The sequence below is a fragment of the Castor canadensis genome, chromosome 11 (assembly GCF_047511655.1).
Source record: "Castor canadensis chromosome 11, mCasCan1.hap1v2, whole genome shotgun sequence".
NCBI lineage: Eukaryota > Metazoa > Chordata > Mammalia > Rodentia > Castoridae > Castor > Castor canadensis.
The window spans coordinates 56,300,386-56,326,807 of NC_133396.1; the positions used below are offsets into that span (position 1 = coordinate 56,300,386).

Genomic DNA, 26,422 nt, shown 5'->3' on the forward strand with positions numbered 1-26,422 from the left:
AACACCAACAGCAGACCTGAAAAGAAATCAGAAAAAATCAAATAGATTTGAAATAGACCCATTTGTGTTTCAAGATTGGTTGGATGCTACTAGTGGGCAAAAGGAAGACCCAAAGGATGAAGCTGTTTCAGTCATCCACTAACAACATATTAAGAAGGAAGAGCTGGGTTGGAAAGGGTGACCAAGTTTGAGGAACCAAAGGGAGCATTCAAGTGGAAATTTTCAATAAGAACTTAAATATATGAAGATATGGATTTTTCTATCTATCACAATTTCAAGAACTACTGAAAACTATGGTGTTGATTACAACAGATGAAATAATATATAAAATAAGAAGCTAGCATAAGAGCTGGGTGCGGTGGCACATGCCTATAACTCCAAAAGTTGGGGGACTGAAGCAGGAAGACCATGGATTCAAGGCAAGCCTGTGCTATATAGTGAGACCCTGTCTCAAAAAAAAAAAACAATAAAAAATACCAAACCTACCAGCCAAACACCTACAAAAATGAGAAAAAGAAAAGGCAAAAAAGAAAAAACCCTCCTGACATCCCAACTCATTATGGGAATGCAGCAGTTAAATAAGACAAATGGTGCCCTCCCTCCCCTCCTGCTTCTACCCCCATTGGGTACAAGCCCAGTTGGTTCTCAGACCTAGCTCTTGAGGCCTGGGGTGCTCTGGATGCAGATTCAGTACATGCTCAGGCGATCTCCTCATTCACCCAGCAAGTACTAGACGTTTACCATATGCTGACCACTTCATCTATCAATGAAAACAATCCTCACTCTCAGAACTGTCGCAGGGCCTCCCAAATAATAATTCTATCATAGCAAGGAAGAGCAAGACCAGGTCTTTGCCAAACTCTCAGGGGCCATCAGAGACCCTCCTACTCTGTAAGGGAGCTGAACTTTGTCAGAGATAAGGACTGCTACAAAGTTCAGTTCATAAATCCCCTGACCCTATGCCTCCAAAATGTCTTTCATTTTTAATAAATTTTTATCAGAATATATTCATTACACGGAGGGGTATTCATAGTGACTATTCTGACTGGACTTACATTGTACAGTATTTTCATTGCCCCACCCTCTCTCCCCCTCAATCCCCTCCCCACCCCACTTAAGGAATTGCAAGAGGTTTCTTAGTTCTGTTTCATATATGCATACGAAGTCCATCTACCATATAATTTCTTTCATTTTTGCCCAGCAGGAATCTTTGGAGTTATAATTTTTTCCTTTTCTTAGTGTTCCGAGTGTCAAAGAAAAGTATTTTCTCAATTTTGCAGGGACTATTTATTTCTAACACACTTCTCTGACTCTTTAAATAGGGCAGAATGTGCAAAATCCATCCATCACTTACTTCATGAGCTAGGTTACTAATAGAAATACCAGTTACTAATAGAAATACCAGTTACTGAACTGAGTAAGAATTTATACCTGTATATAGAGAGCCCTGGTAGCTCATGCTTATAATTCTAGCTGTTTAGGAGGCTGACAGCAGAAGAATCATGGTTCAAGGCCAGCCCAGGAAAAAACTACAAGACCCCATCTCAACCAATAACTGAACAGGATGGCACATGCCTATCATCCCAAGCTACACAGGAGGCTGAATTCTGGAGGACTGTGGTTCCTGGCCAGCCCTGGCAAAAAAAAAATTTGCAAGACCCCATATCGATGGAAAAAAACCTGGGCATGCTGGTGCACACCTGCCAACCTAAAATAAAAGGATTGTGGTACAGGCCAGCCTGAGGAAAAAGCAAGACCTTGCTTCCAAAATAACCAGAGCAAAAAGGCTGAACACATTGCTTAATTGGTAGAGTACCTGGCCCCCCCAAAATTATTATTATATATTATGATATGTAAATAAATAATAAAATGCCTGTGTGCTTTTGTTGTTTTGAGGGAAGGTGGGTTTAGAAGTTGTGCTTTGTAACAGAATAAGCTGGATAGAATAGACTGTATGGGAACCACAGCTGAATGCCTGGTTGTACATACCTGAGAGAAATCCTTTGGTGAGCACCTGAAAGCAACAAAGGAATAGGGAAAGGAAGCTTTATTCTTATTATAATTTGGTCATAGATGTACATGTGAGCCCATTACCAGCCCCAGCCTGTAGACACTTGGGCAACAGAAGCTAAGAAGAGATATTCAAATCCTCTTGGGAACCTGGGATAAGGCTGTCTTTTTTAAAATTATACTTATAACATGAAAATAGACATTGATGTTGATATTTGACTTAAATGGCAGTTTGTTCAGCTTAGTAACTCCATCAAGAGCAAAAAATTCATATGTGAGAGATTATAGGGAAGCAGGAAGCTTAAGTGTTTTGGCAGAAAAAGAGGAAAATAGCCAGCTGTGATCAAGAAATCAACAATTGCACTGGGGAAATCCACAGTTAATCATCCAACTACGTCCTCATGAAGGGATGGAGGAGAAACTGGACCCAAATTCGCAGAAAGACTGAGTGGCTTCTCCCAACTCTAGGTCAAGTTTGATTCTAAAGCATTCCAAGTCCTTTTATTGTTTCATCCTTCTTCAATACAATTTCAGTCCAAATGAGAAAGCAGCTAGAAAGTGTTTTGCTATAGAGATGTAGGAGACATGACAAAATTTCATCCAGTCCTCAGGAAGAAGAAAAATCCACAAGTTGAAATTCTAAGAAACATACTCTACATAGAAGGGTGTGTCCGCACCTAATGGCCAACGGTCTTTGTCTTCTCATCATGACTTATCATAAAGAAGCTGCCTGAAAAATAGCCAGATGACTTCATTGGGTGTACTGAGGTTGGTGTCCATTCTTAAAAATCAGGTAGGGAAGGTCAAATATGGCTGTCAACATCACATTAATAGAAGACAAATACTTCTACAACCTTCCAGGCAGTGATTCTCAACCATAATGCACATAGAGCTCTCCCAGGGGGTATTGTGAAGAAGTAGGTCCTGCAGTGGGGCATAACACTTCAGATTTCCAGAAGATGCTGCTGCTCTTGGTCCAAATATATATATATATATATATATATATATATATATAACAGAGTTTTGCTCAGCCATTAAAAAAAATGAAATTACATCATTTTCTGACGTAATTGGATGGAAATAGAGACATCATGTTATGTAAAACAAACCAGTCCACAAAGACAAGTATAGCATGTTTTCTCTCATTTGTGGAAGCCAGGCAAAACAAAACAAAACACCCAAGGTAATGAAAGCAAAAGGGGAACTACTGTGCATGTGGGAAGGAAAGGAAAAGGGTGAGGATAAGAAAGAATATACAGGGTGCGAACATGCTCAAAGTACATTATATTTATGAATGGAAATGTCATGATGAAACTCCTTATATGTACATTTTAATATATGCCCGTTTAAAAAAAAAAGCAAGAAGTCAGCTCACAGCTATAATCCTAGTTACTTGGGAGGCTGAGATCAGGAGGATCACAGTTCCAGGCCAGCCTTGGCAAAAAAAAGTTAGCAAGACACCATCTCAATGGAAAAAACTTGGGCATGGTAGCCCACAGTTGTCATTCTAGGAAGGGCAGGGAGCTTGAGGTGGGAGGTTCTTTGTCAAGACAAGTCTGGGCAAAAAGCAAGAACTTATCTCTGAAATAACCAGATCAAAAAGGGCTGGAGGTGTGCCTCAAATGGAAGAGTGCCTGCCTCACAAGCATGAAGCCCTGAGTTTAAGCCCCATTACCACCACCACCAACAACAAAAAAAAGCAGGATAGTCTCAGGCAAATTGAGATGGTTGGCCACCCTAACTTCACAAAGGCCACCTGAGATAAGCCTGGAAAGTGCATTAAAATGTTCAACAGGTGTTCAGATTAATTTTTATTTTAACCAGAATATGATCCAAACTTGTCTTTTTGATTCCTGGTATCAACTTTTTTCCTGAAAAAGAAAGAGGGCTACATAAATGTGACATAACAAAGCAACACAAAATGGCTGCCATTCTGCAAAATAAAAGTTTTGAACCAAAGGACAATGTATCCTGATAGAGACAGTCTGGATTGGGTGTGATGTGGCTGCAGACGATGGCAGTATTCAACAGTCCTATTGGATGTGGCTCCAGCTAGGAATGTAAGCAGCTACCCTTTTTAACCTTGCTGTCATATGCTGAGACTATGCCAACAACCTTCTCTGCCATCAAAACCATCCAGAACTCGTCCTTGCCAGGTCGTATACAGATATGTCTCCTAGGATTAGCACAAGGCCTGTCTCTTGCCATTGTCTCAGGAAATTGGGGATTATCCTGCTAGAATGTCTCTTTTGCACAGACAATTGAAGATAACCCAGGAACCAAGTTCCTTTCTATGGATCCCTCTTCCCTGTAACAGTTCTGCTTTGGGACCTCTTCTCTTCTTTTCTTTCTTTCTCTTCTCTATCCACCTGGGTTATGCAATGCTACCAGCTGTAGGTTTCAATCCACCATTCACAAAGCTCTTTACTTTGATTGTCAATCTGCCAATCACCCAGTTCCTCAAAGCATATTGCTTTGTCAACTGAAATTTCTTCAACTTCATACCAGATCTAGGGTGACCTAGCCACTATCATTTGTCCAGGACAGTTCTCTTTTGCAACTATTGTCCTTGTGTAGTAATTAATAGAACCCCTCCCATACTTTCAAAAATATTTCTTTTTTGGAAGAAAAACTATATAATAATGCTACCCAGAGCCAACAGATGGAAAGTCAATCTTGAAAGGCAAAGTGAAACATTCATAGAAACAGTCAACTCTAGATATGAGTTGACAGGGAAATTCAGCAAAAGCAATGCAGATAGAAGTCTAACACCATAATAAGGAACAGGTGTCCCTGGGCCAGACTTTATGAGTCAGATATGAGTTGTACTTAAGAAAAAGAAATAGGAACAAATATAAAGAGGCTTATCACCAAGCAAGCAGATCTTGTAAGGGAACAACCATGATTCTATACTGGTAGAATCTTTTGCAGACAGGCTGGGAAATGAGTGGGCACTGCACACAGCCCTGTGGCAGGATCTGGGGCTTTGAAAAAATCCAACATTGATTCAGATACAGACTTCTTTTCCAAGTGTGTCACCTTAGGTTTAATGTGTCTGAAATTTAGTTTCATCACTCAAATAAGGGGAGAGTAAATGTGATTGACAGAGCCCAAAGGCTTTTTCAAGGAGCTCTGTGGACTCTTACAATTTTCACTTTTATCTGTTTTATATTGAGCAATGACCTCCTTTGTAATATTTTAAAATTCCAGCTTAAAAAAATTTTTTGGCAGTACTGGGGTTTGAACAGAGGGCCTTGCACTTAATAACCAGATACTCTACCACTTAAGCCATACCCCCATCCCTTTTTGATTTAGTTATTTTTGAAATAGGTCTTGCATTTTTACCTGCACCATTTATGCCTGATCCTTCTAGTTAGGCTTCTCAAGAAGCTGGGTAACAGGCAACATGTCACCACATCCAGCTTTTATTGGTTGAGATGGGGGTCTCACAAACTTTTTTGCCTGGGTTGGCTTCAAACCACAATCCTCCCAATCTCTGCCTCCCAAGAATAACCATGCACCTGGCCTCAAGTTTAAGATTTGATCAGTTCAAACAAAAGATTTTGATGCTAAAGTTAGCATGGGTTAGATGGTTTCTAAGCACCCTCCTAACTTAAGATGTATGATTCTAAGGTTTTCATGAAGAACCTAAAGACAGAGGGAAACAAGATTTCTCTGTTGTCTGCAAAGCTCTACAGTAACTTGCCTTAGGCTTTAGGATATATGCACTGGCTCATTAGGGAGGCCAGTGAGGTCCAGGGTGTGTCTGAGGAAAGTGTGGACACAGACATGCAGAGGGGTGACTGTGAAGTGTCTCAGCTACAAAGAAACATTCCAGGCCTCTGAAAGTGTCCCCAGAGATGTTCTCCATCACTCATGAAGACCAGAGATTCTAAATTGGTCTAAGACTCTTTCTAGATTTTTTGGCAGAAAGCCTTAGTGTCTAAAAAGTATTGGCAATATGTCTGAAATTCTTAACAACAATAACAGTAAAGTCTGGGTGCTCTACCACTTTGGGATGGGATGGCATGTACAAAGTTAAAGAAAACTCTTGCTTCTGGAATGAAAAGTAAAATTCAAAAAGCGTATATAAGACACCTGAATGAAGACAAATGTGTGGACCAGTGAAAGGTGCTCTTTTCCTCATATTTCAGGAAAGTGGCACAAGGAAGAAAAATAGATGCACTTGCTTTCACCAAGATGACGAAAAACTCAAATTTTAAGTGAGAAGGAAAAGGAGCACCACGAAGAGGTCTATGTCCTGGTTACTTGATGTAGTCAGGCATACCCTTGAGAATCAAAGTATGACCTTGGGAAGCATATTTCTTTTACACCATAAAAACACCAGATAAGGAGTTAAGACTTAAGATTGAACTTCAATGAAAATTATTTATGCTCTCTTTTTTTATCTTAATAATAAAAAAGGGATTTCCTACATTTTATATACTGTTATTCTCATATTTGGAACACTTTTAAATTTTGTTAGATTTAGAGTTAGTTTGAATCTAGTCTTTTCTATCATCTTTTCATAATCCTTGAAGAATGATTTATTTCGTTGCTGTTTCTTCTTTCATTGAACTTTGAATCATGCCAAAATACTATGTTTAAGAATATCCATGGATTTCTACTGCCTGAGACATGAAGTTCCAAGTCTTCACATTAAAGACTTTCATAATCTCACACCAGCTTTCTTCTCAGTCTCATGCCTTTATTGTCCAGAAGAAACAGAGTACTTATGAGTTGCCAAGCACATCCTGTATCTTCTGCCTCTTTCTTCTTTCCATTCATATACCATCTAGTACCACCTTCTTCATGAAGCTTTCCAAATATGGGAGCTCCAGGCTGAATGAAACCCTGTCCTCTGTTCCCAGAATCCTCTGCTTCCAACATTGGCCCATGATGGATCCCATTGTTCCTTGCAAGCTGTGTATCTGACTCTTGCTTCACAGGCTGTGAGAAGCACAGTGACAGGAACTGTGCCCATTCCTTTTCATACCTCTGGAATTTAACATAGAGCCTGGCACATGATAGATAGCCCACAAATCTTTGTGGAAAAATAATTTTCAAAACTAATGACTCCTCAATGCATCTAGAAATGAGGCGGCTGACTTGCCGTCTAAATAGTGGGTACTTCTTTGTTCTGTTTTAAATTTATAAGCTTACTTAGCTGGTTGTAAAATGAAGAGTACTATAAATCTTTTAAGACAAAATCGTTTTAGTTTAGGATGAGTTGTTAAGCACATGTTTTTAATCCCCTTCCCCTTCCAAAGGTCCATAGAACTGCCATTCCCTCACACAAAAAAATTAGCCAAAAAAAAAAAATCTGCATTTGCTTTGCAAAGTAGGGAAAGGCATTATCGACATAAAAACAACTTGGAGGAATTTCTGCTAAATACAGTACAGATGCAAGAAGTTAGCCAGAACCCACCCATAGTTTAGGACAGACAAGGCAGTCCCACCTGAGCAGTACATGGGAAAGCACCCCTGAGAGAGCCCAGTAAACACTCCCTAATAAACATGTTAGCTGGCCAATCTATGAGAAGTGCTAAAATATTGCCAAGATAAATGAGAAAGTTGAGGCCAGTTGACAAAGTTATGCAAGTCTTTAAAAGGCAAGTCAAATAAACAAGCTGTAGGTTAAAAATTTATGAGACATTCAGAAATTTGAGTACAGACTAGATATTTAATGATTTTAAGTAGTTACTATAAAGTTTTTACCTGTAATAATGGCATAGTCGTTAGTTGTCAATCCCTGTGGCAAAATACCTGAAAGAGTCAGCAACTTAAAAGGAGGAAAGGTTTATTTTGGCTCACAATTTCAGAAGATTTAGCCCATGGTTGCTTGGCCCTGATGTGTGGCACAGTACATCATGGCAGGAGTGTCTGATAGAGAAGGCCTGTTCATCTCATGGAAGGCAGGAAACAGACAGGAAGAGAGGGCAGGGAGAGAGTCAGCCATCCCAGTATTCTCTTCAAGGACACACCTCCAATGACCTCACTTCCTTTCACTAAACCCAGCTCCTAAAGGTTTCACTACCTCCCGGTAGCATCACAGCCTAGGGACTAAGCCTTCAACACAAAGGTCCCTTTGGGACACTTTTAAGATCCAAGCTGAAGCAAATGTGACATGGTACTTTGGTGTTGCTTTTTAGAAAAAATTAGAGACATATATAGAAATACAGCCAATCCATATTATTCACAGATTCTGTATTTATAAATTTGCATACTTGCTAAACTGATTTCTAACTCCAAAAGCAATACCCCAAGTGCTTTCCTGGTCATTAGCAGACACGCACAAAGTGGTGAAAACATGGAGTCATTCAATATGTGTTAGATAAGCTCCATTCAGGCATTACTGACAGTGGTGTTGACAGTATTTCAACATTAGTGAATCAATAATATAAATTAAATATGGTGTCTTTAAATAAAAACACACCCTAAATAAGGTAATGTATTGACTAGGTGACAAAAATATTGTGACCAGAGGCTCAAAAGAATAAGCCTGTATTTTCCTTAGGATCAATGATTCAGTACAAACTAACTCCAATGTTCACAGTAAACTTTAAAGACCATAACTACCATGAATAATGAGAGTCAATTATACTCACGGATAAAATGTAAAAGTTGCTGCAAAATAATCTGGTGGGTTGGAAAGCCAATGAAACAGAGTAAACATGGGTAGATTGTTGAAGATGGGTAGCTCTGCATTACATGGTTCCCTTACTGTTCTTGTATATATTTGAAGGTTCCCATAACAGAAAGGTTTTGTGGTGAAAAGGAAGAGATAACAGTATAGCAGAAACACAAGTTTGGATTTTCTACAGGCATTAAAAAACCATTCAATGCATTATATAAAGAAATATAATTATTTAGAAGTAGAATGAATTAAATTTCATGTTCAGTATAAATTATCCTGTACCATGTAAAGTCAGTATATACAAACCCACAAAAGCGAAGACAGCAAATGAGTGTGGGCTTTATAAATTGTAAGGTAATATAGACCTTACATGTCGTTTTTAGAAAGTGAAGAGTAAAAGGCAAGAGACAGCTAAATAAAAGACAATGCTCTGCCATTCAACCTTAATACAGCTCAACTCTTAACCTTCCTGCTTGTTTATCTCATTAATAAACCTGCTTCAGGCCCCCGGGATGGCCCTATCCATCTCTGCCCCAGCTCACTTTGAGAGTTTGCAAAAGTCAAGTTCAAAGGCTAAAGCCAATCCCTACCTGTCTCCACCATATGCTTCCACTTGCTCTCAAGCTCTCTGACACGAATTCAGCAGTTAATTTTGCCAAGCTAAATTATCATTATGTCCTCCCCCACGCAGGTCACCGTGTTTTCCAAGTGCTTTCAGAGGGGTCCTAAAACTCCCAGGGATTTCCAGGAGTCCAGAGGGCAGGGCGAGCTAGAACACCCAAGGCTGGGCTGTGGCTGCAGCAGAGTTGCTCCTCTTGTATGCTTCACATTCTGGGGTTTGCAAAAAGATTTCGCAAGGGAAAAAAATGTTCTGCTTCTTAGGAAAACAAAAATTGAACAAGTCAAGCTCCCAAGACACATTTTATGATGGGGACATGTGAGGGGCAATGTATGTATCTCCCAGCTGTTTCTGATGGATTCCAGTTTAGGGTTTACTCCAGGTGAATGACACATTTACTTGGCAAATTTCCTTCAGTTTTCTTAAACAAAATAAAACAAACAAACAACAGACTCTATTGCATCTCAAATCAACACAGCTTCCTCTGAAATGCTTAGTAATGACCAGATCTTCTTTTATTTATTTGAGGTACTAGGGTTTGAACTCAGGGCTTCGTGCTTGCTTGACAGGCCCTGTACTACTTAAGTCACACCTCCAGTCTTTTTTGCTTTAATTATTTTTCAAATAGAGTCTCACATTTATATCCAGCTGACCTGAACAGAGATCATCCTATTTGTGCTTCCCTGGTAGCTGGGATGACAGGCATGCACTGCTATGGCCAGCTATTAGTTGAGATGGGCTCACCTCAACTTTTTGCCTGGATTCGTCTCAAACCATAATCCTCCCAATCTCTGCCTCCTGAGTAGCTAGGATTATAAGCATGAGCTGAATGCCTGGCTTAAATGACCAGATGTTTTTAATAGATCTGTATATTGTTTCAAAGTCTTTAACATGAGAGATTTTTATATCATTGTCATTACCATTTCTTGAGTTTTTTTATGCAGATCATTGCATTAGTTACTCCACATTTATTTTATTCTATTTAATGCTCTCAGTAAACTTTCAAAAGAGGGATGGCACCACCATGATGCCTCTGCAGTCTTACACCAGAAAGTGAGAGAGACGCAGATCTTCTTAACATAAGCCACAGAAGCTTGCAAGAGAGAAGTGCAGTAATGTCAGGTGGAACCTATCTCTGGAACAAACAAAACCCAGGCTCTGAGCCAGCAGGACTCGTTCACCTTCTCTCCTCTCTACTCTGACTTCCCCCTGGTTTGTACTCCACAGAGATGGCCACTCTACATGCTTTCCAGGAAAGCACAGACCTGGTTTTCCTTTATTTGTTCTATATAGTTTTAAGGTTTTATTTTTTAGGGCAACATAAAATTCACAACAAAATTAAGCAGGTACAGAACCACACCCCCAACACACACACATACACACACACACACACACACACACACACACACAGACCCCCCCATTAACAATACCTCCCCACTGAAGTGGGACATTCTTTACAATCCCTGAGTCTACATCGTTATCACTGAAGTCCATAGTGTACGTTAGGGTGCGCTGTTGGTGTTGACAAATGTAGAATGATAGACATTCAACATACAGAATAATTTCAGTGCCCTAAAAATACTGTGTGCGCCACCTATATGGCGCTTCCACTTCTGGCAACCACTGATCTTTTTACTGTCTGTATAGTTTTGCCCTTTCCAGAATGTCATGTGGTTAGAGTTCTGTAGCCTGTAGCCCTTCCAGATTGACTTCCCTCTTTGTAATATGCATTTGAGCTTCGTCTGTGTCTTTTTGTAACTGGATAGCTTACTTCTCTTTAGTGTTGAATAATATTACATCACCTGGAGGAACTACAGTTTGTTTATCCATCACCTACTGAAGGACTTCTTTTTTGTTTTCATGTTTTGGCAATTATAAACAAAGCTGCTCAAACACCTATGTGCAGGGTTTGGTGTGAATGAAACTTTTCAGTTCCTTTGGGTAAGCACCAATGGGTACAATTGCTAGATCAGATGATGAGGTCTTGCTTTTTGCTATTATTAGAGTGTGTTCCCCCAAAAGTTCATGTGTTGGAACCTTAATGCCTCAAGACAGCTGTGTTTGGAGGTAGGGCCTGATGGGATGTGTTTTGAGTCCCAGGGATAGAGCCCTCATGCATGAAATTTTTTTTTTTTGTGAGTAAGTCTCATTCTCAAAGGCCTTGATTAGTTATTATAAAAGTGTACTGTTATAATGTAAGGCTATTCCTTGCATTTTGCCTCTTTTGCACAGGTCTGTTTCCCCTCCCACATTCTACTATGAATTGAAGCAAAACAACGCCATCAACAGATGGAGCCACCAGATCTTGGACTTCCCAACTTACTAAAAAAATGACAAAATAGACATTTTTCCTTTATAAATTACCCAGACTCAGGTATTTTGTGGAAGCAACCAAAAACAGACTGAGACAGTCACCGAAATATTCCCAACAGCTATAATACTGCTTTCATGTGCAAGACACTCAAAATTTATCTGTGGAATGAAGGGATGTAATGGAAGCATGGAATAGACATTTGTATTTCATAGTTCCATACTCATACCAAAGAAGGGTGATGCTTCCTGGTGTGTGTTATATCATTGTAATCACTGAGCAAATGCTAGCCATATCTGCCCTCTCTCCAATCAGCCTTCCCAACGACTTTGGTTAGTGGATTACTACATTGCATTTCTCACTTTCAGTCAAAGCTCTCATTCCAACCACTTTTTAAAATGTAATATCTACAAACCTAGAGATAAAGTGAGAGGAGAGCAGTGACTCTCTACAAAAACCTGGGCAGGTATGTTTATACCATGCCCCTGGGTCTGGGTGGCCACAGAGGTCATTGCTATTTACTTAGGGTCAATTCCTCTGAGCTACAGCCCACCAAATCATTTTACTCTGCTTTCAGAGTTTCAGCCTTCCATGGGTTGGGTCTTAGGTAAGTCAAGAGCTTGGTCTTATGTATTCTGTACAACAAATGCAAGATGTGGGCAAAACCTCAAGGAATCTTCTGGCTCATCTTAAACGTCCCTTTCCCCATGTCTCACCCACACCTGTGCTTAGCTCTTGTCAATATTTGTTTACTACTTGGGACCAGATCTGGTATATTTTCTTCCCTTTGTGTTTTAAGGGGGTGCTATATGTCTCCCTATATCAGTCTCAAGAAGGCATCCCAATATTATTAAGAAAATATGATTCCAGCACTCAGGAGACTAAGGCTAGAGGATTCTGAGTTCCAGGCCACCCAGAGCTACACAGTAAGACTCTGTCTCAAAAAAAGGATAAATAAATAAACAATAAGAAAAGAAAAAGAAAATAGAGGATTCTATTAGACCTCTAGAGAAGAAAACAAAAGATAAACTACATATTTATAGTTTTAAGATATTTATTAAGAATTTGTTAAGTTATTTATTAAGAATTTGTTAATGACAGCTAGCAAAAAAGAATTTGTTAAGTTATTTATTAAGAATTTGTTAATGACAGCTAGCAAAAAGGTAAAGGTTTAGAGCAATTCTGTCCAAGAGAAGTTTTACATTTCAAATAGCAGTATTAAAAGTAAATAGATAGTAGTGCCTGCCTATAACCCCAGTTGTTCCAGAAGCGGAGATCAGGAGGACTGTAACCTGAGACTAGTGCAGGCAAAAAGCATAAGACACTTTCTGAAAAATAACTAGAGCAAAAAGGCCTGGGGCATGGCTCAAGGGGTAGAGCTTGCTTAGCAATTGCAGGGCCTTGATTTCAAACATCAGTAGCAGGCAAAAAAAAAAAAAGAGAGAGAGAGAGAGAGAGAGAGAGGTGAAATTAATTTAATCACATTTTGTATGTAACCAAATATATCCAAAATATGGTTATTCCAACACAAAGAATACAAACACAAAGGAGATCACATATTTTTCCATACTGAGTTTTTAAAGTCCTCAAAATCAAGCATGATTTTAAGATATACTTACAGTATGTCTCAGTCTGGGTGCTAAATTTTCAGTGGTTAAAGTGTACCACAGTTCCATGAAACAATAGAGTTGTTTTTATACACTTGCAGTTTAAATTGCTTGCAGTTAAATACAATTAGAAATCCAGTTCCTCAGTTGCTCTAGTCATGTATCAAGTATTCAGCAGCCAGTGGGAGCCACATTGGACAGCAAAAACCAGGGAGTTAGAGGGTGGTGTTGTAGATGAAGAAGGCAGGGAGATCTTACATGAAAGGAATGAGGGAGGGAGCCGCCATGTGGAGGCAGAGCATTGCAGGGGAAAAAAAAGAAAGAAAAAGTGCAAAGGTCCTGGAAATGGGATTGCAAACATCCAAACACACACAGAACCTTCAAAGTAGTGACCTTGGGGAGGTCTGTCTACTTATTTGAAGGATGTTGTCAGGGTACAATGTCTTTTTAGTATTTGGAACACAGAGTTCTTACAGTATGTGTCATTTCTCCTTTCTGTTGTCCATTAGAAAACACGAGCTTGATCTCTGTTGTAAGAAATGAGTAAGAGGAACCTAAGGCTCTGAGTCTAGACTCCAGATGAGCTGGTCGGTGGAAATGGTCAACACTCAGGAGAAACCAGACAGTATTGATGTCCTGGCAACACCTGGCAGCAGAGAGTATTGCTCTCTCTCACTGTACCCCTGCCCTCCACCAGGGTTCATGGTGGCCATGTGCATTTAGCTAATCTCAGTGTTATTTTCTCCTGGCAGTGTTCTGGACAGCTGACAGCCTTGACAGTGATAGCAGAAGTAGGTTCCCAAACAGTGCTGTTCAGAGTCCACTCAGAGAACCAGGCAAATGGATGAAAGCCCTCCTTATCTCTGCTGTTTCTTAGGCACGTTAGACAGAGGTGTGTAAGCTGCTGAATAATTTCAACCAGGGACAGAAAGTCTAGATGAACCAAATAGCTGATGACTGAAAGGCATCCCAAACAGGCCCCATGCTCCAGGGAACAGGAGGGACACAGAACATAGGAGAGGAGGCCAGGAGCAAATTCCCCATCTCCATGTGTATAGAAGGTCCTTTGGACTCACATGTAGACATCCATGCACAGAAACAAAAATACCCAAGTACAGAAATGAGTAGAAAAACACTGAAGGGTAGAAGATAACAAAAATAGATTTGGGTAGGGTTAGTAGTTGCTGCTTTTCTTCTTTTATCAAAATTGACTTTAATAACGTACCCTAATTAAAAGTTATAAAACAAAAATGTTTGCACTTTTAAATTTGAGGTTAGCCCTCTGACTTCCCCAGGACACCCCAGTGAGCTCTGAAGATGAATCAAGAAGAATTTTGCCCAGGCCTGACTTCAGCTAGGCCCCTGAATTAAAGCCTTAAAGGAGGAGGAAATCCTATCTTTTGTGACAACATGAATTCTAAACCTTGACATTTATTAGGGACCTAAAAATCTGTCTGGTGCTAATAAAGACTGAGGGCCTTCAATGAATGTAACAATAAATGTAATACCTAGCCACTGTGCAAAGCCCATGGGCTGGGAACTCTGGCAGACATGGAATAGTTTAGTGTGAGGAGAACTGACTTCCCGGATCGAAGTATAGAATCATGACTCAAATCTGCAGGTCCATACGTATTTACCAATCTCCCTTAAAATAACACTAAGAGAAAAGTCAACTGTCCATTATCAGCTGTGTGGCTTGTTTGTGATGGTTTGAGGAGTATCTCGGATGGAATCGGGAGAGACAGGGCTCCCTGTACACACCATTACCAAGTCACACCTCTGGGATGTCACTATCTGTTTTCATAATGAACCAGCCATATGACCAAGCACAAGTCTAAACTGAACATCAGAGAGCTCATCTGCCAAGCCCAGCACCCAGAGGCCTTTGCCACTGACTTTCTACAGAGTCTGGACCTTCTGTGACCTCACCCTCCTATCGACCTACAGCAAAAGAGCTGACATCATGCCAGGCCTTGCAGACCTACCAGAGTGATTCATTTAATATTTGTAATCTTTGGAAGATGAGGTTGTTCCATAAAATGGTTAGAAAATAACCATGACTTTAGCAATGCATACCCAGGAGTTTCTCCTGTCCAAACAATATTAAAATCGCCTGCTCTCTTTCTTTCTCTGGTTTCCCTTTTTTTTTTAATCTTCCCCAGTCCGGGGATCCTAAAGTCAGAAACACACTGGAATAGTTTGCAAAGTCTTGTCTCTTCCGATTGGGTGCCTCTGAATGGAGTCGTCACCAGCAGCTTTGCAAATGGCATTTCCATTAACGTTACTATTTCTGTCTATTCAGGGTACCTAAAGATTTCCCACCAAGATTTACATCCACTATTTTAAGAAAGTGCTTTTAAAAAGCCAATGCGTTTACTAAGTTTAAATCTGACTTTCTCAAGGGATGTTTAAAAGAAATACACAAAGTTTTTTTTCTTTTAAAGAACCTTTGTAAGTTCAAAATAACATTCCAGAAGGAGTCACTAGAAAAACATCTAGGGAAAGAGAAAAAAAATTTTTTTTTCATTTGTGGCAGACCTGGCTTTATACTAATGTTTGTTTTTAAGTGCAGAAAAGTCAAATAGCCTTAAGAATCAGATAATAACTGAAAGAAAATGACCTGGTGTTTCTCATATCTAGAACATTTATAGCAGAGGGAGGAGCTGAGTCTGTCTGTATCCCTTATTCAACAAGTCAGGTAGAGACAGAGATTGACAAATAGTAGCTTGAAGGCAGAGCTTTTTAGATTCTCTTAAGTCTCACAAGAACAGCATCAGAGCCATTCTTAAACTATGCCAACTGGAACTTTCCATCAGGCTGATGACCTGTGGTCTAGGATGCCATAGCTTGCCTGGAATGCCTGATATGCTTGGATAGCTGCTCACCAGGATGATAAGGCATGGATGATTGTTTCAGTTAAAACTTCGAGTTGAAGTGATTTCCCTAGGTACAGCAAGATTCAGACCAATATCTGCTGGCCTGGCAAGATGAATTAGTGTACTAGTTAGAATTAGGTTTTGCTGCTAAGCTAAAACACCCTTGTAACAGTGATGTAACCATAAAAAGAGTCCAGAGGGAGGCAGTCTAGGGCTGGTATGGTGGAACCACAGTGTCTTCAGGGAGCTGGGTTCTTAACTCTTTCTTCTATCACCTTCATTATCTGGCTTTCATTCTTAAGGCTACCTTATGTCCTAAATAGCTACTATCTATCAAGACTGCATTCTAAGCACAGTGGTTCTTCAGTATTCAGAAGACATTGGTTCCAGGACTCCCCACAGATACCCAAATCCATGGATGCTAGAGTTTCTATGGACATACTTCCATATACTTTAGATCACTTCTAGATAACTTGGAGTACTTAATGCAATGTTAATGTAAATGTCTATAAATAGTTGTGTGTATTGTTCAGAGACTAATGATATAAAAAAAGTTTGTATACATTCAGTACAGATGCAATTTTTTTCTGGATATTTTCCACCCAAGGCTGGTTGAATCCACAGATGCAGAACCTCCAGATAAGGAGGGCAAACTATAGTGGGAAAGAAAGGAGGAGGGGAAATGTGATCTCCTCCCTTTTACGGAGGATTATCTCATTGGCCGGTGCTTGGTCAGAGACTACTTACTCCCCTGCCCAAAAAAAAAAAAGGCTGAGAGTTGCTAGGTTAGAAAGATAACCAGAAACCTCTTTCAAAAATAGTGAAGGCAGTAGACTTTGTTATATCTTTCAAAGGTACCAGCTTGCCTAAAGTCAACATTTTAGACACAAAAGCCTTAATGAAAGTTTGTTCACCATTGGACATAAAAAATGATCTGGAAGTTGAAAAGAATGCTGTTTTTCATGAACTATAATAAATGATAAGGGCTCAACCTTTAAAGTAATAGGTAAGAGTATCTTCCTGTGTTGCCTCTAGACACAAATAAGAAAAGACATTGCATGATGTAAGTTGAACGATGATGTGGTATCCTGAATTTATTTTTGAAGGACAAGAATAAAAGCATTGGGTTACTAGGGAAAATAACCACACTTATTCCCCTTCCCCATGATCTCAGCATTCATACTCAGAGATTTAAGGTCTCCATAACTTTGTACAGAAGAGTCTAAGGAGCACCACACAGGTTGGAAGGGTGGAGTTAAGGGGGAGTCGCACAGGATTAATCTTGTTTTAAAGATGCATTTCCATAGCAAGCATGGCACCAATATAGGTTTAAAATCTTCCTATTTCAAAAAAAGTTCCCCTAGAAGTGATCTCTCACTTCCAGAATCTTAATGGGAGATGCAAAGGGGTCTTTTACCTTTAGGCATTACTTTTCTTTTTAACACAGAATGTTTTGAGGGGTTCTATGCCACCACAATATATTATGATGAAAACAAAGCATTAGTTTGAGAGTAACTGTGTCCATCACTTATACATTATAGAAGGAACTATGAGCCAACCGTGAAACTGTCAACCAGAACTATTATTTGCAACAATCTACCAGTCATGTGGTATTGGTTTTAACTGCCACACTGTCCTCAGTAAGCAGGTTATCAATGCAATTTACAGAAAATTGCTTCCATCTTTGTCTTTTCCTCCTCTTCACTCTGAGCTTAGGGGCATGAGACATCACACCCATGTAGGTTTAGGAGTTTTCTGAGAGTTCATGTCAAGCTGTGTGTATTTGCCTGACAGCTGGTGCTCACCAAGTCCTTAGAGAGATCTGTTCTTCTTAAAGCTGTGCTATGGTTTGGATATGACTTGAGTACAACTTCAAGGGTTTAGTGTTGGAGGCTTAATCCCCAGTGTGGCAAGGTAATGGGGCCTTGTGGAAAGTGGCTAAGTCATTGGGAGCATTCCAACAGAAGGAATTAATGTTGTTCTCACAGGACTTTGATTAGTTTCCTCAAGAGGGTTGTTATAGTGCTGGTGGAATGACTCAAGTGGTAGAGCACCAGCCTAGCAAACATGAGGCCTTGAGTTCAAACCCTAATCCCACCAAAAGAAAGAAGAGGGCTGTTATAAAAGAGCAAGACTAGCTGTTGCATCTATCTCTTACTTCCGTCTCACCATGTGATCTGTTCTGCACTCACTAACACCACTGTAGTGCCATCTACCATGAGCCCATTACCAGAGCCAAGTAGAAGGTGATGCCGTGTTCTTGGATTGCAGAATCTGTCTCTCTCTTTTTTTTTTAAATAAATTACCCACCCTTGGGTATTTTGTTATAGCAACAGAAAATGGACTAATATAACTAATGCCCATTGGTGAAGCATTTTAGATTTCACCAATGAAGATTCCCCCAAAGGCCAAACATGCAGTCATGTTGCCTTCCTTCATATCTTCTAGGTGACAAGCAGAGGAGGGATTCCAGGTATAGAAAATAGTACTGTCTACCTAATAAAATCCCGCTTAGACTTACTGCTCCAGCACAAAAATCTGTCATGTCTGGAAACTTTTCTAACCCCTTTCTACATTTGTACACTTTTTTGCCCAGATTGGTGCCTAGGCTTATTTCCTCATACCATGTTGAAACTGCTGTTTGTGTGTTTTTTTCTCCACTTGTCTGTGAATTCTCTGAAGTGTGGATTGACTTTTTATGTATGTGTCACCTGATGTCACAGCTAACATATCCCAGTGAGTATTCAGTGAGTGGGTAGATGAGTGGATGGCTGGCTGGCTGGATAGATGGATAGATGGATAGATGGATAGATGGATAGATGGAGCATCTCCTTTCTTTACCAATTTTGCATTCTACCAAACCACGTCTTTTTTTGTCACGTAAGCATTTTAAAATTATCTCTACCAAACCACCAAATTTGATTTCTCTATCACATTTGTCTTTTTCTTTGAGGGTAAATATTAATTGCAATACCTGAAATTGATAGATATTTAGATTTTAAAATAAACAAACTTAATTTTGTTTATTTTGTGGTACATCTACTTCTGTTTTGTCTGTGCAGACTCTGGAGTGGCAAAAGTAGAAAAATGTTCATTCTGTACGTGGGCCTGGTTCAGCTCCTGGGAGTCCCTTTGATGGCAGCTGTTTCATGCTTGGCACGTCCATAGGAAAAAAACAATGGCAAGTCTTATGCACCACTTTTCACAAGTTGCTTTTTGCTGGTAGCTACTTTATGTGGCTCTCTATCGATTGTCTATCTCCATCCTCAACAGTAATGAGATTTGAAAAACAGTCCATTTGGTTCCTCTCAGGACTTTACTAAGTTTTAACTGTGCCGTGCTGACTTGCGTGTTTTAAGTTTACATAGCTCTACGTGGTCTCTCCAGAGCTTGTGTGCCTTCTCCTCCACGTTGGGGGAAGGACAGGGGGAGGAAAGAGTTACTGTCTCACAGTCTGCGAGTTTGTGACGTTTTGGATGAGGCTCATTATTTGTGGAAATGGTGTGTTCCGTAGGCAAAAATAACTTTTTAAAAAAAGGAACATTTCTGTACCCTCCTAAAGTCATCTCAAAACAAATACAAGATTTCTCAGGAAACAGAAAAACCTTTATAATGGCCTGAACAGTTCCTTGTGTACCAGGCCATCCCACACTAAGTCTAATCTGGGTAATGTTAGGGCCCAGGAAAAGCTAATAGGGGCTTAATGATGAGGTAAGAAGAACAGAGGTCAAGGGTAGGAAACAGGTTTTCTATTTGGAGTCATGCAGTCATGGGAAAAATCTCACTTGAGGAATATAAACAAGCAAAGAGAAACAATTCAAAGAGAAGATTATAGGACTCTTCCCTGACCTGATTAGAAATTAAACACAATGGACTCTACACTTTAAATTATAAATGAAGACATATATGTCAGCTTTATATGAGACTCCATTAAGCAAATGATAACAAGAAACAAAGAGGGAAAACTATAAAGGGAAGAGATAAACAGGGAGGAGGGCAGGAAAGGAGAGCAGAGGCTCCATCTAGAAGAAACAACCAGCATTTTCTTTGTGCCTGGCACTGCTCTGTGCACTTCCCACATAGCAATCTTTTAATCACTGTAACAATACACAAAGCCTGTATCATTACCTTCTCTGAAGAAATGATGCACCGAGAGGTTAAACAACTCACCCAGGCTCTAAAAGTCTGTACCCTCAAGGACAGGTTGACTGTAGGTTTGGAAAAGCAGTGGGTTTGGGAAAGTGGACTTCTCCTTTCCACAGAACCATCCCAAATCCCATTCCAAGTCCAGCCTCTTGCCTCAGATCCACCCCAATCACATCCCTGTTCTGTATTGTTCATCCCTTGCTTCTGCTGGTGGGCACTTGATGGCACATTTGTGAATGATCAGCTCAGGCAGTCACCCCTCACTCAAATAGGACCCCTACCTAAATATCGTGATCAACAGGCTCTTGTGGAACATCAATCCCTTAGGACTGATGATGCAGTCTCCTGTAGTCCAACCACAGAGTCCTCATTTCACAGGCCATGCCACCTGTTGAGAACACTGGGGCCTGTATCTGACCAGTTAATCTCCACAGTTTTGTTCTCACCTGAGCAGTCCCAGGCAAGATGCAGCAAGAGGAGTATGTCTGGACTTTGGATGTTAGCATCCAGGAGCTCGGCAGAAACCTACTATGAGAGGTCATGGAGAAAATGCTGTGAATTTGAGTTGGTTACCAGTGGGGATATGTGTGGCGGCTGATGCTGACTGGATTCAGACACTTTTGATCTCATCGCTGTTGAAAACTGGAAGTTTCAGCCTAAGCCAGGAAACTCTCTAGGGCTTAAGCTCCAGCCTTATTAGTGGTGACCTTTGCAGAAGGAAAAAACAGCCTATAGTAACTTCTTAAATCCATGCATGAATATTTCCAACACTCAACATCTTCCTTTGCAGAATCAGATGATATTGGGAATTTGTGTTTTGTAGACCAGACACTCCACACAGATTTCGTTCCATAGGAGTTCTGATCTAATAAGACAAGTGTGCCTCTGGTTCATAGGAGAGTATGGGAGGCAATGCCCTGGATTTGAGGTTTGTCTGTTGGGGAATGTCCTGGATATAGTGTTACAACACCCAAGACCCCAGCTGCTGCAAGTGTTGGGGGCTCCTGGCTCTGAGCTCAGTCTCATCCAGGGATTTGCTTTTAGCTACAGAATTAGTCATCCAAGCTTGCATTCCTTCCCCAGGGACCTGTATAGCCAGTGTCTTGGGGAGCAGGAAATAAAAAGGGCCAGCCTCACTGCCTCAAGGCAGAACAACTCTTAAGCTCCCTCCCAGCTCCAAAGCTCCCTGGTGTTTGGCATCAAGACTGGGGGAGGCCAGCAAAACATGTGCTTAGGTGCAAAATTTAAGTGGGCACTGAGAATCTCAATCAATAAAATCATTAAATTTCAATGCAAAAATTTAAAAACATTAATGCAAAAACTCCATAATGAAATATCAAAATGTTATATAAAGACAGCCCCAGACAGGTCCAGGATTAGAGTGAGGTGAGTGAGTTGTACAAATATAGCAGTGGGTTTAGTTTTACATGTTTACACGTTTACATTTGGTATTTTGTTTAGCATGGATTCTTTTTACATCAGTTTACATTTTTAAGTGTTACATTAAAGTATGTATTTTGATTGCGGAGTTTTATGGCATCCCTTAAATTCTGCCCCACAGCAAGTGCCTCCCACTGCTGTCTTTTGTCTACCTGAGATCTGCAAGGCCTCTACTGGGATCACACCACAGATGAATTCCCCCAATTCAATCCTGTTTTTCTCACCCCCTTCTAGGAATTACCCCAGCTATTCCCGGTAAGCCTCTTATACCCCAACCCAACATCAGAGACTTTCTTTGTGATACCAACCAAAAATAGGGAGACAATGGGGTGATTACAAAGCTTATGTAATAGGCAAACCTGAGAGTGACGCTCAGCCCCACAACTTATCTGAAAGGATGATTCTGAGCAAGACACGTAGCTTCTAAGTTTCTGTGTCATTCCCTGATGTAAAACAACAACAGCACTGCTCTCTCATTTCATCCTGGGTTGATGTGAAGAACAAATGAGCTAATGGGACAAGCTTTGCCCATGGTTCAGGGAAGGATATGGGAGGCAAAGTCCTGGACTTCAGTCAGTCTGTTGGGAGTACTGTAGGTAAAGAGCTCATTTTCATGGTCAGTAGGCAGCAGGTATTCAATAAATGTTCTAATTCTTCCCTCTGTCTCAGCCTTTCCTTGGTTCTCCTTGGTTTCACTGAATCAGTGAAGGTCCATCTCTTTCAGCTAAATCAACACTCTTTATCCTTCAGCTGGTGATAATCCAACTAACCACTTCCTGGAAAGATCTGTAACATGTGAGGTCTTCTTTCTTCGTTGTGCTAAACATCTGTGATTAGGGACAATTAGGGACAGGGTGCCTGCCATTCTTCTCCTTTCAGCTAAGGAGGAAGTCCTGAGGTACTGTTATCAAGAGCCAGACATCATCTGTCATCCGTAGTTGCAGGACTCCCCAGTTCACTCAGACTCAACACCAATCTCATTACCTTTATCTGTGGTCCCCAAATGCCTCTGACTGTGTGAGTCCCACTGATAGGAAGAATCTGGCATCTCATTTTCTCAATGTACAGACAAGGATTCCTAAATAGTAAGGAACTAAGATAGGCATTATGGAATGTGGGGAAATCAGGAAAACCAAATAAAAGTTTCAAGCCCCTCCTTTGTGAAGTTTCCAACATTCCAATAGGAAAGAGAATAAACGTACATGTAAGGGACAAGAAAACCCACAACCATAACTTATGATGTGATGTACCCATCTCTCCTGTCACCACCTGTCAAATCCCAGAAAGGGTTCAGATGACACCTTTGCCATTAATCTTCGTGTCCCTGGTACAAGCTCCTGCCCACCCCAGTCAGAAGCAACTCCTTTACTCTATATTTCCAATGCCAGAAATGCTATTCCACTTCCTGGATGCTTTAAATTTGGATACATGCTTCTGAACTATTATATTTTTCCATTTCTGCCTCTCCTACAGTGTTTTGTGCAAAATAGGTGCTTTACAAATGTTTACGTGCAAGGAAAGACCAGATGCTATGAGCAAAGAAAAAAGGACAGATCTCCAACAGAGGAGATTAAAAAAAAAAAAAAAGAAAAAACAGCTTTTCAAAGAACTAAGAAACAGGATCCTCTGAAACAGGCATTCCAGGGGCTGCATGCTGCCTTTCCATACACATTTGCTAGGCTGGTGTTTTGAAATTTTTAAAACACAGAGTGCCTATGTCTACCATATGCCTTCTGCACTAAGCTGCATTTCCATTACTTCTTGGCTGCTCTCTACAACTGTGGTACACATGTACTAAAACTGGAATGACACAGAGAAGATTAGCGTGGCCCCTGCACAAGGATGACACACAAGTTTGTGAAACATTCCATATTTTTCACATATACAGCTATGGTACAGCTCTGCAACTGTCCATAGCTACTTTCTTCTCTGGAGTTAGTTGTCTCTGAACAAAACATGTTGAGGATTGAGATGAATATGTGTTTTCCTCCATTCTCTAGTCACCTCCCCAAAAATAAACTAAGTACTTTGTCTTTCGGGGCCAAAAATGGGTCTGGAAAAAGAAGGGACACAGCCATATTGAATGTCCTCCAATTAACAAGGATTTATCCTATTTAGTACTAACAACCACCTTAAAATTGTTACTTACCTCAATTATTTCATAAAAGCAACCTGAGGCTTACTGAAGTTAAATAACTTACCCAATGCTATAGAGCTGGTAAACATGAGAGCCAGAATTCAGATCTAGATCTGAGTGAGTCCCCCAGTCTTAATCTTTTCATAATCTGGGTTTGCCAGGGAAGAGCAGATATACAGAATTCTGGGGTGAGACGTGACCTGTGTTCTGAGCAGCACATGGGTGTGCACACAAGTAATTCCTATTTATCCACAGTAAGGCAGGCAAGTCATATGCAGATAATCCAAAAATAGTTTCTAATTTTTCTTAGGATAAATATAAATTTTTGGCAACAGGCACCCCTTTCAAAGTGTGTTTGGATTAGAGTTACACGGAAAGGCGTTTTTATTCTCTGAGGATTTGCCAACTAATAGGCAAAAGGGAACTAAGAAGAGTGCCAGCCTAACTCCTCTCCTCCCCCGCAACAAAAAGACAGTGTCAATCTTCAGAGCTGCCAATGAGAGCATGCTGGGTGCCGTGGCATGCTTGGGCTCCTCTGAGTCTCTGCCCCTCCTGAATGTGGAGCCTACTTAACCCTCCTCACTTCACAGAGAAGGAAACTAAGAGAAGGTTGGGAAGCCTTTTGGCCAAGGTCACAAGGCAAGTTAGTAGAGAATTGGAATAGGAATCTAGATCCCTAAATCTCATCTTTTTCTAATATCAACCGTCCTCTCTGATTCTGACAGACTGCTCCAGAGACAAAGAGATGTTGACATTTGATTCTAAGTACGGACCCAAAGTCTCAGGGACAGAAGACAGTAGGTGGGAAAAACTCAATTCTAGGTCCAGAAACTGGGCTTCCTAATGAGGAACCCAGAGACATTAGTGAGGCAACATAAGCAGAATGAGCAGAACTGAACTGTATGGTTTGGGATCCATTATTTCACCGCTCTTGGCTTTTCTTCAACTGCAAAATTCAGTTACTGTGAGAACTCATGGGGTTTCTCACAGAAGCGTCTGGCATACACAAAAGCCAAGGCTTGTGTATGGTCTTGTGGAGGCAAACAGGACCCTCCTGCTCCAATCTCCATGGGCTAATCTGTTCTCTTGAGGGACTCATTGATTAAATTTATTTGATGATTTTCAAGGTGGGTCTATGTATTAGTGAGCTTCCTGTTACTATAATGAAATATGTCTGGGATAACTTACAAAGAAGAAGTTTTATTTTAGCTCGTGGTTTTGGAGGTTCCAGTCCATGGTCAAGTGACCTCTGGTTTTGGGTATCTGATAAGGCAGCAAAGGATAGTGGGAGAGTATGATAGAGCAAAACCTCTTACCTCATGACCAGGAAGCAAAAGGAAGAAGGATAGATTCCACAATCCCCTTCAAGGGCATGCCCCTCAATGACCTAATGACCTCCCCCAAGAACCAACCTCTCAAAAGTTCCACCACCTCCCTTTACTATGTGAACCTTTGGAGACATTCAACATTCAAACTATAGCAATTTCTGCAATGTCTTTATTCCAAACATCTGCAGTAAATGAAATGTCTAATAAATTCATGTACAAAGACAAACAAGATCTATTCTCCCTGCCTCTAAGACTCAATTACATGTAGAAGGCAGAAGTTGTGATACATCTGGGAAGAAAGGTAGAGAAGGGAAGAAACTGAAAATGAAACATTCCTAGGGTTTCATCTTCTGGGCACTGTGTTAAGACAGACCAAAGCTGACCCAAGTTGCTCAGTGCAAAGGGAAGAGTCATTCTGGCTGGACGAGCCAAACCAAGAGACACCCATGTTTCTGTCTTTAAGATGAGACCTGCACATGTTTTCTCTTATATGTGAAAGTTAGACCTGTATGTTAAATGTATATATAGAAACATATGATCTCATATATATATATGTATATATATAGTGACAGAGAACAAAATTGTATTAGTGAGTCTGTCTGAGGGGGATATGGGAGGAAGAAATTCATCTACATATGAATATAATAAAATGTACTGTACAGTTAACTGTTGAATATTAGGGGAGAATGGTGATAGAGAGTAAGTAAGTAATGGAGGGGAGGGGTAATTTGATAAAAGTACAATATATACTGACCTGAAGTACCAAGGCAAACCACTCTTGGACTATCAATGTACACTTAATTTTTAAAAAATGAAGGGCAGAAGGAAAAAGTAGATCTATTCTGGGGGTGGGTACCAGAGGCAGGGGGTGGGCACAAGGAAAGGGGGAATGAGGGTGTATATGGTGAATGTGTTTATAGAAGAATGAAAACTGTTGAAATTGTTCCCAAAAGGGGGGGAAGAGGGAAGAAGAGAGAGAATGATGGAAGGGATAAATCTAACTAAGATATACTGTAAGCACATATGTAAATATCACAATGTATCCCTCTGTACAACTAATATATGATAATAATAAAAAAAATTGAAAGAAGGGGGGAAAAGGTGAGACCTGACAGAGCTTTACCACTAGCATGCTCTTTAACTTTCATTTACTTGATCTTAGCTGAGACTTAGCAATGGTCTGTGAGGGATTACTAATCCTGTTTCATAGATAAGGAGACTGAGGCTCAGGAAAGTAAAAGAACTTCTCCCAGCATACATAGCAGGTCATGGCAGAGCTGTTATTAGGACCATCTTATTGTAAGGCCTGTT

The 26,422-nt window shown here is 40.4% G+C and overlaps 1 pseudogene; it reads left to right on the plus strand.

Moving 5' to 3' along the window:
- Window positions 1–23,426: 23,426 nt before the first annotated feature.
- Window positions 23,427–23,523, plus strand: LOC141414289 (U6 spliceosomal RNA; annotated as a pseudogene).
- The last annotated feature ends 2,899 nt before the right edge of the window (window positions 23,524–26,422 follow it).